Source organism: Penaeus japonicus, unplaced genomic scaffold, assembly GCF_977035675.1.
Source record: "Penaeus japonicus unplaced genomic scaffold, GWHDUDI00000001_assembly GWHDUDI00000027, whole genome shotgun sequence".
In the NCBI taxonomy this organism is placed as follows: domain Eukaryota; kingdom Metazoa; phylum Arthropoda; class Malacostraca; order Decapoda; family Penaeidae; genus Penaeus; species Penaeus japonicus.
Window position 1 is genome coordinate 20940346 of NW_028234429.1, and position 10641 is coordinate 20950986.

The following is a 10641-nucleotide window of genomic DNA, read 5'->3' on the forward strand; positions in this document are numbered from 1 at the left end:
ACAGGAGGGAGGGGTGAGAGAAGAGTAAGGGGGTGAGAGAGGAGGGAAGGAGGGGGGAAGGAGGGACGGGGTGAGAGAGGAAGGAGGGAGGGGGTGAGAGAGGAGAGAAGGGTGAGAGAGGAGGGAGGGGAGGAGAGAGGAGGGAGGGGATTAGAGAGGAGGGAGGGGGTGAGAGAGGAGGGAGGGGGTGAGAGAGGAGGGAGGGGATTAGAGAGGAGGGAGGGGGTGAGAGAGGAGGTAGGGGGTGAGAGAGGAGGGAGGGGGGGAGAGAGGAGGGAGGGGGGGAGAGAGGAGGGAGGGGGGGAGAGAGGAGGGAGGGGGGGAGAGAGGAGGGAGGGGGGAGAGAGGAGGGAGGGGGGGAGAGGAGTAAGGAGAGGAGAGGAGGTGGGATGAGAGAGGAGAGGGGGGGAGAGAGAAGGGAGGGGGGGAGAGAGGAGGTAGGGGGTGAGAGAGGAGGGAGGGGAGGAGAGAGGAGTAAGGGGTGAGAGAGGAGGTAGGGGATGAGAGAGGAGAGAGGGGTGAGAGAGGAGGGAGGGGAGGAGAGAGGAGGAAGGGGTGAGAGAGGAGGGAAGGGATTAGAGAGGAGGGAGGGGGTGAGAGAGGAGGGAGGGGTTTAGAGAGGAGGGAGGGGGTGAGAGAGGAGGGAGGGGGTGAGAGAGGAGGGAGGGGAGGAGAGAGGAGGTAGGGGGTGAGAGAGGAGGGAGGGGTGAGAGAGGAGGGATGGGAGGAGGTGAGAGAGGAGAGAGGGATGGAGGGAGGGGTGAGAGAGGAGGGATGGGAGGGGGTGAGAGAGGAGGGAGGGAGGGGGTGAGAGAGGAGGGAGGGAGGGGGTGAGAAAGGAGGGAGGGAGGGGGTGAGAGAAGAGGTAGGGGTGAGAAGGAGGGAGGTGATGAGAGAGTGGGGAAGGAGGGGTGAGACAGGAGGTAGGGGTGAGAGAGAGAGAGAGAGAGAGAGAGAGAGAGAGAGAGAGAGAGAGAGAGAGAGAGAGAGAGAGAGAGAGAGAGAGAGAGAGAGAGAGAGAGAGAGAGAGAGAGAAGGGCGGAAGGAAGAGGGGGAGGAGGGAGAGGAGAGGAGAGAGGAGGACGTAAATAAAAGAGATAGAAAGAAGAAACAAGTAAAAGAAATAAGATGAAAGGAAAAATTTAGTCTCCATGTCATTTTATCTTGGTTCATTTTAATCTTGGCATCGATGGGGGAAATAGGAAGACACAGACAGACAGACTTGCAGATCAGCAGACAGTCAGATTCGCAAGCAATTAAACAGGACTCAGAGGTCAGCAGACAGCAGACAGCAGACAGCCAGAATCAAGCGAGGGAGGGACTAATGTTAACAGACAGTCAGAAACGAGAGGAGGGGTGAAAGAGGAGGAGGTGAGAAAAGAGGAGGAGGGGTGAGAGAAAGGTAGTGAGTAGGAGAGGTGATTGGAGAAGTGGGAAGGAGGGTGATACTGAGTAGGGGAGAGAGAGAGAGAGAAGAAGAAGAAGAGAGAGAGAGAGAGAGAGAGAGAGAGAGAGAGAGAGAGAGAGAGAGAGAGAGAAGGCGGAAGGAAGAGGGGAGGAGGGAGAGGAGAGGAGAGAGGAGGACGTAAATAAAAGAGATAGAAAGAAGAAACAAGTAAAAGAAATAAGATGAATAGATGCTTAACACTGCGGGAAAATTTAGTCTCCATGTTCATTTTAATCTTGGCATCGATGGGGGAAATAGGAAGACACAGACAGACAGACTTGCAGATCAGCAGACAGTCAGATTCGCAAGCAATTAAACAGGACTCAGAGGTCAGCAGACAGCAGACAGCCAGAATCAAGCGAGGGAGGGACTAATGTTAACAGACAGTCAGAAACGAGAGCCGAGCAGAGCAGACTGGCAGAATGAACTGTGGATTTGGCAGACACTTCCGACGTAGAGGACGCGTTTTCAATCAAACGGCAGAGAGAGCGATGGACTGGCAGTCGGTGGCGGCAACAGGGCCTCGCAGAGTGTCGTGACGAAGGAGAAAAGGGGAGAAACCTACCGAGAGGACTCCGAGGATTCACGTTTAAAGGACTCGGAGGATACCTTGGATGATACCTTGGAGAAGGACGTGAAGGATACTTAGCAGAAGGACTCGGAGGATGTCTAGTAGAAGGACTCGAAGGATGCGTAGGAGAAGGACTCAAAGAAGAATGCCTAGCAAGAAGGATTCGAAGGATACCCGCTATGAGACTCAGAGAATAGTCTGTTAGGAGACTCCGCGTACCACTGGAAGACTCAAAGAACACCCTGTAGAAGACTCAGAGGATACCGTACAGAAGAAGAGCCCAAAGGATCCCCGTGTGAAGGACTCGCCACAGAAGAGCCCAAAGGATCCCCGTGTGAAGGACTCGCCACAGAAGAGCCCAAAGGATCCCCGTGTGAAGGACTCGCCACAGAAGAGCCCAAAGGATCCCCGTGTGAAGGACTCGCCACAGAAGAGCCCAAAGGATCCCCGTGTGAAGGACTCGCCACAGAAGAGCCCAAAGGATCCCCGTATGAAGGACTCGCCACAGAAGAGCCCAAAGGATCCCCGTGTGAAGGACTCGCCACAGAAGAGCCCAAAGGATCCCCGTGTGAAGGACTCGCCACAGCCCGTAGGATACGCGGCGGAAGGCGTTGCGTTGAATGGGGGAAAGCCAGCGTGCCGGCCTGGAGGTTAATCAATGGCGAATGAATGAAAAAGGCTCGGCGAAAGGGATGAATAAGTGGCCGAGGGAGACAGGGCGAGAGGGAAGAGGATAAGCGGGATAGGAGGAAGGATCGGATAGGATGGTGGATTGGAGGGATATTGGGAAGAGGAGGAGGAGGAGGAGGAGGCAGCAGAAAGGGAGAACGAGAGAAAGAGAGAGACAGAAGGACAGGGACGAAGGGATGAGGGAGCGTAGTGAGATTGCGCCGAGGGAGGGAGGGAGGGAGGGAGGGAAGGAGGGAGAGAGAGAGAGAGAGGTACCGGGACTGTGGATGGTTCAGTGTTGGTTCGGGCCCTGTCCTGGTGTGAGGCGACTTCCTCCCTACCGGCGCGCGCTCGCTCTCTCCGGCACCCGCTGTGTACGCTGCCCTTCTCTCCGTGTTCGGTCGTTGTTGTCCCGGGATTACTTCCACGCGGAATAGGACATGTGTGTGACCCCCTAGGATGCGCGGGTGTTGCCCTCCAGGAAAGGGGCGGAGGCGGAGGGCTTGGAAGGACTCTGGAAGTACTGCGCCCCCGCCATGTGTCACTGGGAATTTCAGAGGGGGCGTGGCGAGCCGCCCTCTCCCTCTCCCTCTCCCTCTCCCTCGACGAGCCTCGCCACACAGACACTCCGGCCTTGGCCTCGCACACGCCGAGGCGCCTCTCCCTTGACCCGCCGGAGGAGCGAAGGATGTCCGACGGCGTCTCGCTTCCTCCTACGGGCTCTGGAGGGGGCGTGGCGGAAAGGAGGCCTCCTTTGTTGTCAGATCCTCACCAGTTGGAAACAAGAGGAGCTCCTCCCCCTCTCCTTTCCCCTTCCCCTTCCCCTCCCCCTGGTTGCCAGAGGTGAGGCGAGGCCGACGAGCCGAAGTGTTGGGAAGCGAGTGAGGTCGCCACACTGCTTGACGGGGAGGAGAGTGCCCGTGAGTGCCAGCGACGAGTCGAGACGAGACGAGGATGTGGGCATTATCTTTCTTTTTTCCTCTCGGGGCTCTCTGGAGACGCTCCAGACGCCCTGGCGGGAGAGGGGATGGGGAGAGGAGGAGGCGGAAGGGGGGTAGATGAGGGGGTTGGGTTCATGGGGAGGGGGAGGGGGAGGGGGAAGAGGCGAAGGCGAGGGGGATGTTGTTGCCTGACAGGTGGGCAAGGGACGTGAAGGAATGGCGGTGTGCTGAGGAGTGTCCTGGGTGTGTGTTGCTGTCGTGTTGCAGAGGCGCTGGCAAGGTACACGCGAGCGCCGAAAGGTTACGACCTACCGATTGCTCATTGTTGCAAATAGACAGGCAACAAGACGCCCTCGAGGCCTCGACGGCGTTTTTTGGGCGTGCGATCGAGGCGCGAGTCCTCTCCGCGTGGAGAGCGTTCGCCTGCCTCCCCGACACCCTCTCAAGGTGTTTACTCCCACGGCAGGGGCGACGAGACCCAGATGCGAGGGGCAGGCGCCCTTTGTGCTCTAATTAAAAGGGGTTTCGTGTACTGAGGTCTGTCGTAGGTCGGAAAGCGGGCGAAAAGGGTTGCACTCAAAGCCTAGCGGTGTCTTTAGAGGTGAAGAACAGGTGGAGATGGAGGAGGAGGAAGGAGTGCTCGGCCAGTGAACCCGCAAGTCGTGCTGACCTGATGTGTTTGACCTGAACGCAAAGATTGTGACTAATCGGTGTGCGTATGCGTCCGATAACTTGTACATGAGTATGTCTGTGGGCGTGTATGAGTGCACGCGTATGTACGTATCCCCGTGTCCCAATGTGTTCCCGAGCGGCGCACACGCGTCCCTCACCCGGTAGCGCTGCGCCCAACCTCCATCTCGCAGCCGCGTCGGACCGCAAAGTGGGCGCAAGGACTCGTCGTCGCTTGCTTCGTCCAAATGGCCCAGTTAGCGCTGGCCGCGTCGGCGACGGCCAGGTACTTTGGCCATTAAGGTAGAGAGGTTGGCCGTGGCGGCGTATATCGCGGGCGACGGCTGCCTCTGTTGCCACGCGGAGATCAATATATTGAGCTCCACACGCCTGCTTCCCCTTCTCTCTCCCTCCCATCCTTCCTGTCTTCCCCCTCCTCCTCCCTCCTCCTACCTCCTCTCTCCCTCCTCTCTCCCTCCTCTCTCCCTCTCTCCCTCCTCTCTCCCTTCCTCCTCCTACGTCCTACCTACCTCCCTCCCTTCCCACGGCTCTTCCTCTCTCCCTCTCAGTCTTTCTCTATTCCTTCTCTTTCTCTCTGTTTCCTCTCTCCTCCCACCTGTCTCGCGAACCTCCATACGCAGGGTTGGATATCAACGCTCGATGTGCTTTCTCTCTCTCTCTCTCTCTCTCTCTCTCTCTCTCTCTCTCTCTCTCTCTCTCTCTCTCTCTCTCTCTCTCTCTCTCTCTCTCTCTCTCTCTCTCTCTCTCTCTCCCCCTTCTCTCTCCTTCTCTCTCTCAATTCTGTTCTCGCTCACTGTTCCCGTATTACCCCACTGTTCTTTATTTTATTGTATCAGTGATGGAGTAAGAGCGAGAGAGAGAGAGAGAGAGAGAGAGAGAGAGAGAGAGAGAGAGAGAGAGAGAGAGAGAGAGAGAGAGAGAGAGAGAGAGAGAGAGAGAGAAGGAAAGAAATAGGAAAAGGCAGAGTATCGGAAATGCCGCGGTCGCTTCCAAACAATTTTCGAAAACATTTGCAATTGGGCCGTGCAACACCATGTCCACTCGTGCAACTGCGAGATAGACGGGGAGAGGGAGAGACCTAGCTTATATCTCTCTATTCCTCCTTCCCCCCTCTCCCCCCTCTCCCCCCTCTATCCGCTTCTTCCTGTCTCCCCTTCTCCCTTTCCCCTCCCTTTCTCCCTCCATACCTTCTCTCTTCCCTTTCCCCCTCCTTACCCTCTCCCCTCCTCCTCCCCCACCCCCTCCCTACCTTCTCCCTCTCCTTTCCATATCTTCTCCGATCCCCTCCCTACTTTCTCCCTCCTCCTCCCTACCTTCTCCCTCCCCCTCCTTTCCTTCTCCTTCCCCCTCCCTACCTTCTCCCTCCCCCTCCCTACCTTCTCCCTCCCCCTCCCTACCTTCTTCCTCCCCCTCCCTACCTTCTTCCTCCCCCTCCCTACCTTCTCCCTCCCCCTCCCTACTTTCTTCCTCCCCCTCCCTACCTTCTTCATCCCCCTCCTTCCCTTCTCCCTTTCCATCTCCCTCCCTCCCTCTCCCTCCCTAAGTAATGGCAGTCGCAGTGTTTAACAGATTTAACATCTTTGGACTTTGGGGAAATCCTCATAGACCCCCTTAACCCCTTAACCCCCCCCCCCCCCCCTTGATGTTGGAGTTGGAGTTGGAGTTGGGTAGGGGTGCGTAAGGAGGGGAGTGGGGGAAGGGGGAAAGGGGAAGAGGGAGGGGGGGGGGGCTAACATTCCATGTCGGGCTTGAAGAATCCTGAGAGGGAGGGGAAGGGAGGGGGTGTCCCGGAAATTCTCGAAGATTCTCAGGTTTTGCGAGAGGTCAGTCAGCGCCCGTTGAGTGTCCGCGTGTGTTTGTTTCCTTTGTTTGTCTCCTTGATTTGACATTTGGCGTGGGAGGAATGGATCTGCCTTTACTTGTCCTTTCATTTCGCTTCGGAATTCATTTACATTTCGCCAGGAAAAAGTCGTTCGCTTCTTTTTGTTTTGTTTTTTTGTTTTGTTTTTTATGAATCGGTTTGCATTTCGAGACGGAAAGCGTTGATTGCTTGCTTGCTTGCTTCGTCTCTTTTTCTTCATTATCGGATTACATATTGTTTACTTTTTTGTTTCCTTTTCTTTTTTTAATATATTTTTTTCTCATTATTAGATTACATTTTATGAGGAAATCGTTTTTTTGTTTGTTTCTCTTGTTCTTCTTTCATTGTTTTGGGCGCCGTTTTGTCCGCTGTAATTGGATTCATGTTGGTCTGTTTGTTTATGCTTGCTTGTATGTCAGAGGGGAAAGTCAAGGGTGATGGTAGCCTGGGCTGATTGACTGACTCATTGCTTGTTTGTGTTTGCGTGGATGCTTGCGGTTTTATTATCCTCTTTTTTATTTTAGTTATTTTTATATTTTGATGTATTTTGTTTGATTTTGTTTTATATATACCCCCCCCCTCCCCGTGATCTGGTCATGGCCATGGTCTTTTTATATTTGTCGTGGAAGAGTTAGGAAGGAAGGAAGGTGGGTGGGAGGGAGGGAAGGAGGTAGGAAGGAAGGAGGGAAGGAGGAAGGAAGGTGGGTAGGAGGGAAGTAGGTAGGTAGGGAGGGAGGAAGGAGGGTGGGAGGGTTTGTGGAAGGGACGGAAGGAAAGAAGGAAGGAAGGAGGGAAGAGTAAAGGAGGGGTTGAGAGTGAAGATCGGGGTAGGACAGATAGGGGGGGGGGTGATGTGAGGGGGGGGGAGGGGAGGGGAGGGGTTAGGCTCATCCCTCGCGACGCCACTTGTTACACGGCTCGCTGTCCCGTGCCAAAGGGAGGTAGTAGGCCTTCCACGCTCATCGGGTCGGACGCTGCAGGAATTACTGATCCTCACCTCGCGCTGGAGTTTTTTTTTTCTCTTACTCTTTATATTTTTTTTTCTCTCTCTTTTTCTCTCTATTTCTCTCTCTCTCTATCTATATATCTATCTATCTCTATCTCATCTTAAACACTCAAGTTCAAATTCTCTGAACATTTTCTTTTCTCAATTTTCTAAACGCTTCTTGTAACATCTCTCCCCCCCCCTCCCGCTCCCCCCGGTCCTTCTCCCGTTCTCGCTCCCTCTTAACTTTAAAGGAAGAGGTGCATCCCCCCCTTCCCCTGCACGTGGCACTGCCTTGGCACTCAATGCACCAACAGCTGAGGAACGAACACCTGTTTTTGCGTGGGAGTCGGGGCTGAATGCGTTTTGATTTCAGTTTTGATTGTTTTTGTTTTTTTGTTTTTTTGTTTTATTTTAGGTTTGGTTTTCTGTTGTTGTTTTTTCTTTCTGTTTCTCTGTATCTGTATTTTTTTCTCTCTTTTTCACCCTTCCTTTACTCTTTCCTCCTTCCATCCTTCATGCCTTACTTCTCTTCCTCTCCCCTTCCCCCTCTCTTTCCTTCTCTTTCTCCTTCTCCTTCTCCTTTACCCCTTCTCCCCTTACTTCCTTCACCGATACCCCCTTACCCCACCCCACCCCCACCCCCACCGCAAGAGGCCGAGTCCGTAAAAAGGTTAATTTCCGCCGGGTTGCTTATGCTCGTAAACCGAGTGATTTTATCCCCCCGCCTGGCACCGAAATGGCACCGGAATGACACCGCAGGGAGTGCCGGGGCTGAGAATCGGTTTGCCGGATCCCAGATGTTGGCACCGGTGTCGAGTAGAATGAAGTAGATGCGTAGAAAGGGCGTGAGAAGTGGCGTGGCGTGGCGGCGCCTTTTCCTTTTCCCCTTTCTCTTCCACGGAGGTTTAGATTATATGAAAAAAAATCAATAAAAAAAAAAAAAATCAAGAAACGATTTTTTTTATCAGGAAATGTAATATACAGTGTATATATATATATGTATATATATAAATATATATATATATATATATATATTATACATACATACATACATATATATATATGCATACATACATATATATATATATATATATATATATATATATATATATATTTGGGGGGAAAAATATATGTAATATATGAATATATAAGTATATGTATGTATATCTGGAAAAGAAAAAAAAAAAGAAATTTGGCAAAAAATATTTTTAAAAATTTCAAGAAATGGAGAAATATAAATGTATAAAATATCAGTAGATTAAAAAAAGATTAAGAAAAAAGGGGTGTTGGGAAAGGAGGTTGTAAGGAATTTTACGCTCGCTAACGTTTCGCAATCAGGATAATGAGAGGCGGTAATGAGGGGGTCATTAGCCCTTGGGTGTGATTATCCCTTGGAGTGAATTATGGTTCTATTTCTTTTAACGGAAAGGGAGTGATTGGGTGTTCGTTTCTTGGCCGTTGGGTGTAAGCTTTTTTAGGGGGTTGGGGGTATATGGGGGCAGACGGATGACCGTTGATTGGTCGTTAGAGGAAGGCTTGTTGCTACTTTTGGCTGACTCGTGGTTTTCTCTTCGTTGTTTCTTGTTTCTATCTTTATCTCTTGCTTTCGTGGTCTTTCTATATTTTTTTTCCAGGGGTCGGGTTTTTTCTTTTTCTTCTTTTACCTTTCCTTTCTCATCTTTCTCTCTCCTTTTCTCTAGGTGTTGTACCTTTTCTCTTTAATCTTTCTCTCCCTCCTCTCTCTCTCTCTCTCTCTCTCTCTCTCTCTCTCTCTCTCTCTCTCTCTCTCTCTCTCTCTCTCTCTCTCTCTCTCTCTCTCTCTCTCTCTCTCTCTCTCATGCCTTTCTCCCTTGCCTATCTTTTTTCCTTCCTTCCCTTCTTCGCTCTATCCCAGTCTTCTTCCCTATTTTCCCTCCTCCCCCAATTTCTCCTCCCTCACTTATATTCTACTTTCCTCCCCACCTCTGAGCCCCAACCTTCCCTGGCTCATCCATCCATCCATCCATTCACCCACCCTTTCTTCCTTCCTTCCTTTTTTCCTGTCATCCTATCTTTTTCATTCCTTCCATCCAGCCATCCACCCACCCTGCTTTCCTTACTTTCTCTTTCTTTCTTTATTCGTTCCCTCCTTCCTTCCATCTACCCATCCCTCCCTCCCTCTCTTCCTCTCCCTCCCCTACCCCTCCCCTCCCCAAATCTCCCTCCCTGCCCCAGTCTCCTCATGTTGTTCTTCCTGTGTGAAGCAACGTTGTCTTAGTGAAAAGTGGGGGGATGAGGGGGTTGGGGGGGGTCGGGGGTTGGGGAGGGAGGGAGAAGGGGTAGATCACACGTGGGTCTCTTGGCGTCGGGAAGGCTACGGGCGGCGGAGGTGTTTGGACGTGGAAGGGGTGCGAAGGGTGGCTTGACTGGGGTTGAGGGTGGGGTTGGGGGAAATGGGTGGGGGGTAGGGGGGAAGGGGGCGGCGAGGGGTTGCGGAAGTTTATAGATGATTTGATTCAAGGGTGGCGGTGTGCGGTGACTGTTTTGACGCGGCGTTTGGCTTCTGGGCTCTTAATGAAAGTGTTGGGGGGAGGGGGGAGAAGGGAGAAGGGAGAAAGGGAGGTGCTGATAATGCTTGGGTGTTCATTTCTTTATATCTCTCTTGCTTTCTTTCCTTCTCTTTCTCTTTTTTTTAAATTCTCTCTCGTTCTCTCCTTCATTTCTTGATATCTCTCTTGCTTTCTTTCCTTCTTTCTTTATTATTTTTTTTAATTTTCTCTCCTCTCCTTCTTCACTTCTTTCTATTTTTTCCCTGTCTTCCCCTCTCCTGTTTTCTCTTTCTCCTTTCCCACATTCCTTCCCTCTCTCCATTTCCCTCTTCTTACACACACCTCTCTTTTTCCTGTCCCTCCCTTCCTTCCTTTTCCTTCCCTCTTCTTCCCTTCCCCTCCCCTTCCTCTCTTTCCCTTCCCTTCCCTTTCCCTTTCCCTCCCTTCCTCTCCGGTTTTCCTTCCCTCCCCCACGTCCCTCTCCCTCTCTCTCTTATCGGCAAGTGGGCATCGCAGGCCCGTCAAGCGCCGTGTTACAAGAGAGCCTCTCACTTGCATGTTACGCAATCCGCTCTCTCGCCCCCGGCTTCATTCAATCCCCGCTATTATTCTTGTTTATCACCTCCTGCGTTTATTCTTCTTCGCCTTAGACTGGGCCATTGCAGAGGGGGCTGGGTGGGTGGGTGGGTGGGGATTACGCGAGAATGGTCTTGCCGTTTGGCCTCATTGCACTGCATCGCCGGAAGTCCAGTAATGAGACGCGGTTTCGAGAAGGAGGGCTGTGTGATGACCCCCCCCCCCCATTTTATTTTTCGTCGGCGGTGGGAAGAGTTGAGTTATTTTGCTTTTTATTGTCTCTTGAAAGGGGCTTTACACGTGGCGATGCACGAACGGTATGCTGTGGGAGTTATTGCCAGGATTTGGGGCTTGGGAAACGGGAGTGGGG

The 10641-nt window shown here is 52.4% G+C and overlaps 1 protein-coding gene across 2 annotated transcripts in view; it reads left to right on the forward strand.

Annotated features, from left to right (window-relative positions):
* Positions 1-10641, forward strand: part of dock (SH2/SH3 adaptor protein dock) — an 80423-nt gene that overhangs the window by 49165 nt on the left and 20617 nt on the right. The window contains exon 1 of one of the 2 annotated variants that reach the window (XM_043014111.2): positions 2962-3061. The exons of the other annotated variant lie outside the window; for it this stretch is intronic. The gene's annotated coding sequence lies outside the window, so the exon portion shown is untranslated. Of the gene's footprint in view, positions 1-2961; positions 3062-10641 lie in introns of those variants that run through there. 2 annotated transcript variants of the gene reach the window in all.